Source organism: Agelaius phoeniceus, chromosome 7 (genome assembly GCF_051311805.1).
Source record: "Agelaius phoeniceus isolate bAgePho1 chromosome 7, bAgePho1.hap1, whole genome shotgun sequence".
Classification (NCBI taxonomy): Eukaryota; Metazoa; Chordata; class Aves; order Passeriformes; family Icteridae; genus Agelaius; species Agelaius phoeniceus.
Window position 1 is genome coordinate 49,610,882 of NC_135271.1, and position 6,000 is coordinate 49,616,881.

The following is a 6,000-nucleotide window of genomic DNA, read 5'->3' on the forward strand; positions in this document are numbered from 1 at the left end:
TAGTCCTGCTTATCCAACAGGAGCCACTCAGGGCATGGTGGATAAATGTCCTGACATCCCAGGTGCTATATTTAACCTCCTGACATACCTGGACTTAACAAGCACTGTATCATTGGAAAAGGACATTTAAATACATATTTGTGCCACCATGTCTATTTTTAACCTACCACCAGTGAGTTCCTTCTCATTCTTTTCACCATTCCCCACAGCAAGGCTCCTCTGCCCTGGCACCTTTTGGTCTAATGCATGGAAATACTGTGGAGAGCATTTTTACCAAAAAAAAAAATTAAAAAAAGAAATTAGGGTTTGGTTGGACCAATGCAAAGGATTGTCTCCAGATTAAATGCCCATCTATTTCTCCAACCCCTCCATTTTTACAGCTGGCCAGTATTTTTTCTTCTGGATGAAACCAGGCTGGGAGCACAGGCCTTGTCAGGGATTGGCTCTTGCCTTACAAACAAAAAGGTTTTTAGGAAAGAATACATATTCTAACAAGAATTCCACCTTTACTTCAGAGCTGCTCATCCCGTTTCTCAGAGTATTAATAGAAAGTATTAGATCATGCCAAATAACATTCTTGGGGGCAGTGAATTAAGGTGCTGTGAGTAGATCTCCTCCGGTGTCTTGTCTCCAGGTTTATTTTTTGATGCTGATGGGCTGATATGGGGTGAGCAGCAGCAGCAGGCAGTGGCTGTGTGGTGTGTAAACCAACCACTGACTGTGCTGCTGTGACTCAAAGTGACTTGGCTGGAAGAGGAGGAATGAAGGAATATTGATATGATTGATACGGAACCAAAATTCCTTTTTTGCTTCCCAACATTCCTGGACAGAGAAGGAACTGTGGCCTCACCCATCACATTGTTTGGGTATAGGCCCAAATTTTTAGTGTTGAAAGTGTCACACCAGAGTATTTCAAAGACTGAATCAAAAGATTATTCAAAGTGGGGGGAAAAAATACAAACAAACCCAAACTTAAAAGAAGAACAAGGTGCCAAATATTGGACGAAAATCATTGTAAGATTTGATAAAGCAAAGAGAAATGACATGGACAAATGCACCTCCAGCTGGTTGTAGAAACTTAAAAATTAGGCTAATATTTAAACCCCCAGCCCTGAGGATATAAAATCAGAGTGTAAAAGATCCTGTATATCGACACAAGATATTCACGGGGGCCATTGGCACAAGGAGAGTTCTCCTCACATGACAGCATCTGTCACAGCCTCCCCTGTTCTTTACTTGGGGCCTTTGAGAATCCTAAAAGAAAATATTTATCCACAAGATGATGTCAAACAGCCCAATTTATCTCCCCTGCTAATGTTCCCAAGACAGGCACAGGGTCTTAGGCACGGGTGCTCATCAGAAAGAAGATACAGCAAAGGCGAAGGTCCTCAAGAATTCAAAGCCAGCTCTGATTGTATTGATCAGATTTCCTAATGGGACGTGGTGAGGGAAGCTGAGATTCAGCACCCAACTCTACATATTCAGGTTTTGGAATATTAATATCAGTTCCTATAAACTAGGAAAGGAAGGTGAGGTTCTTCTCGAACCTTTTCTTCTTCCTGCTGTTTCTAAGGCAAATAAACTTTTATATTTTTAGAACAGAGGTACAAATATCAGCTGTAAATGCCAGTGAAAAGCCCTGATTGGCAGCCAGAGTTTCAGCTCTTACCCTGCCTCCCACACTTGTCCCTTTGGACAAGCCTCTGCCTCACTACCCTTCAATAAAATAACACAGCTCTTTTGTCTTTTAAAGACAAACTTTTACATTATTAGCACCGTTTTGCAAATCATTACAGCACCTACAGTGAGAGCTGTTACTGTATGAGCAGATTGCTGTGTTTAGGGCTGTCCCGTCCATGAGGGTGTCAAGGCCAGGCTGGATGGGGCTGGGAGCAGCCTGGTTTGCTGCACCTGCTGCACTGAGGGTGCCTTCCCCTCCCCAGGGTGGGTTATTGCTGAGGAAACACAATTCCTCCTTGGAGCATTCCTTCTTGGAAGAAATCCCCTCTTGGGGCTCCCCGCAGGTGCCCGCACACGACTGTCCCACCTCAGCACTCCCAGTGCTGCTGCCATGAGGACACGTCCCGGTTTTCTCACAGAGTGCCAGCCTCAGATTTCAAACCTACTGGTTTCCATCTCCTGCCTCCTTCCCCGGGCTCCTCACTGAACCCCTGGCACTGAATTTAGAGCAGAGTTGTTATTTCTCACAGAACCAACTTGAAACAATTTATGGAGAACCATAACCCAGGCCAGGTTCATTTCTATCCCAGAGAACACTCAGATAATTTCATTAGGCTTCACATTTCTACCAAAGGAGAAAGGTTTCACATGGGGTTCTACAGCCCTGCCAACTTTCCACATCACCAACAAAGGGGTGGATTAACACAGAGGCATTTCCTGATGTAAATCCTCTGGGTAGAGAGACAGGGCTGAGCACTCCCTTTCAAACTGTGAGCAGAGCATCTCCTTCATTCTGCAATCACCTCTGCTGCTTTTGCAGTTCAGCCACTGCCCTGATACTGCTGACAAATGTTCGTGCCCTGTGTGAGAACAGAGGGAAGGAATCCACTATTTACTCCCTAGGCCTCCATGCCTTTTTTCACCCAGGACATGCTTTCATTCCAAGAGGGAACAAACTCTGAACACAAAGGTGTGATTGAGGTAAAATTGTGACCGAGTCCTTTTCACCTTTTTCCTCCTTGGGCAAAAGAAGGAAAAGTGTTACTATTCCTCTTCCCCATTCCAAGGGTTTTCCAACTAGTGCAGGATTCCTTTGTGGAGTTTCCAGTGAAATGGAAAGTTTCCAGTTTTCCTCATGACCCTCCCTGCCTGGATCCCTGTCCCTCCAAGCCCCTCTGACTCCCCTACACTGCAGAGCAGTTCCCACAGCCTATGGAAAATCAAACATGCAGTTCACGGGCTGTGACAGGAATTGCCCAGAGATCACAGAAGCTGCTGCAAGAGAAGGTCAAGACTTAGATCAAAGCTCAGTGAATCTACTCAAGAAATCCCAGAATAACCAAATCTTCCCACTGATAGACAATCCATGCATCTTGAGTCTCCTCACTCTGCAGGATGCTGAACCACAGCTCATATGTCCAATGTCACAGCCTTTAGCAAACTGCTGCCCGTGTCTGAGATTTATTTTTAAAATATCCTCTCTCACTGTGCTGATTTAAAAGGAACATATTTATATGAAAGGTTCAAACACCTCTGACTGTAAAACAAGGGGGGAAAAGGCAACGTGCTTCACATTCCTGGCTGGCATTGCTGGGGTGGTATCTCATACCCTGAAATACAACCTGCAGCAGTCCATAAAATATTAAGAGTGCTGGCTGGCCGTGGCCAGGAATACTCTGCAGCAGCAGTTCCCAGGGGCAGAATGCTCTGTGAAAGGTCACCAACACAGCACTGAGGTCACCAGCACAACAGCCACCAGGAGTAATTCTTCTCTGCACTATTATTAACAGCACTGAGCAGCCACCAGGAATCTGCTGGGCTCCCACTGCTCTGCAAGGGCTCCAGACAATAAAACCCAGAAAATACAACTTTGTTACTGCACCAATAAAAGGGACATTTATCACAGCAAGGAATGATAACATCATAAATTACCTCCCCTCACTCACCTGGCACTGGGCCATGCTCTCCTAGGAGACCTCTCCTCAATGGGACAACCTGCAGGAGCTCCTGAGCCAGAAGAAACTTCTGCAAACTGAACTGACCCCACTGGCATCCAGCAGTGACATGAACAGGGATAACTCACCTGAGTAACTCACACCAGGACAGCTGGAGCGGGCTGGGAGAGCTGGGAATGCTCCCCTGGAGAAGGGAAGGATCCAGGCAGAGCCCAGAGCCCCTGGCAGGGCCTGAAGGGGCTCCAGGAGAGCTGGAGAGGGACTGGGGACAAGGGATGGAGGGACAGGAGCCAGGGAATGGCTCCCAGTGCCAGAGGGCAGGGATGGATGGGACATTGGGAACTGGGAATTCCTGGCTGGGCTGGGATTGCCCCTGGATCCCTGGCAGTGCCCAAGGCCAGGCTGGAGCACCCTGGCATAGTGGAAGGTGTCCCTGCCTGTGGGTGTTGAAACTGGGAATCTTTAGGTCCCTGTGAACCATTCTGTGAGTCCCTGGCTCTGAGATGAGCTCCAGACCTCTGCTAAGGAGAGTTGTGCTCCTGGCTCCCCCTCCCAGCAGAAAGGTTGGAGGTGCCCCCCAGTGCTCCCCATCCCACACAGAGCTGCTCCCCTTGGTCTCCTCCATCTGTCCAAAGTGATCCAGGCTTCTTAATGCACTTTTTCTCTGCAATGAGGGGTCAAGGGGGAAGAAACCTTTATTCATGGAATAGTTTTCATTTCCAAGGGTCTGGCAGACTTTCAGCTCTTTGAAGGCCATTCCTGATGACTTCATGGGGCTTTTTATAAAGTGAGATAATGGCAGTGGAGGGACAGAAGCAGCTGCACAATTCCCTGGCTGGGGCAGAGATGGCCCAAGCACCACAGCCCTCAGCAAATCCATCACCCCATGGATGCCAGGAGCCAGATGCTCATGGACACGCTGGTTCCCAGGGCAGGAGCCCACTCACCTTCCATGTGGGAATGTCTTGTGACAGATCCCCAGCACATCCTCTGTGTCTGCTCCTCAGGGCTGCTGAAGGGTGGGATGGTTTAATGCAATAATTCCCTTCACAGCCTGAAAATTCAGTGTTCATCTAACACAGGTTACACCACGCTGAGCCTTCTCAGTGCTGGAGATTCCCTGGCAAGAGTAGCTTTGCTGAAAAGCACAATAAAGATTAAAACACAATCTAACTCTTGCAGAAGTGTTGTCAATCCACAGATTTCTGAGCCACAAACATGGAACAAATATTTTTGTGTACTGAATTTTTTTTGGCTGTAACACTGCAAATCAAGTAAATAATTTTCAGGTTTGAATGGAGTTGTTCCTACAATGACACAATTTTCCTGCTGTTGACAGCCAGCAAAACAATCTGTGCAAAAACAACCCATCCCTTCACCCCATGGAGAAATACCAGAAAACACAAAGATGTCAAATTTACCGAAGGTGGATTTTTTTAAAAAGCAGAAACAGGATAGACTAAGGCAAGACTAAAGCTAGATTGTCCCAGGCACGGCAGGAGCCCAGTGAAACAGCACAAAATTGCTGTGACTGTCTGTGATAAAAGCTCATCCTGAGAGATAAAAACGAACTTCAGGGGGTTACTGGTCTGTGAAGCAGCTCATTAAATTCGGGCCCGGAGGGGGCTGAGGTTTAGCAGCACGTTCAGAGGAAGGATGATGGTCTGCAAAACCAGAGCCAGCACGGGAGAGCTGGACAGGGGTGACCCCACAGCCGGGGAGCAGCAAGATGAGGAAATGGCCTCAAGCTGGGAGGGTCAGGCTGGAGACTGGGGAAAATTCCTTCGTTGGAATTCCTGTGCAGCCCAGACAGTGATGGAGGCCCCATTCCTGGAGGGATTCCACAGCCCTGTGGATGTGGCACTTGGGACATGGGGCAGGGGTGGCCTGGGCAGTGCTGGGGATGGTTGGACTGATGGTCCTGGAGGTTTTCCCAACCCCAGTGATCCTGTGATTCCTTGCTCCACATTTCCCTTGTGTAACAGCAATTCTATGGCAATTAATTCCCCAAGCCCCACCCAGGTCATTGTGGTACTACAGGGAAGAAAGGGAGCAGGGGATTTCTTTTGGTGGCTGCACTGGCCTAAAGAATTTCATTCCCTTGGATGAAGCACAATAAGACTCTTCATTTGAAGTATTTGCTATAAAGAGGAGGATCCTGCCCCCATCTGGCCTCCCTGGAAGGGAACAGCTGGAGCAAGAAATCCCAGATTCAAAGAGCTGCAAATCCTGCTTTGGAAGGGACTCTCAGGGATCATCCAGCCCAGCTCCTGGCCCTGCTGCACAGGACAGCCACAGGAATCCTTCCCAGCATCTCTGGGAAGTGCTGGGATGGGAGCACTGAGTCCCCAGCCACTCTCTGAGC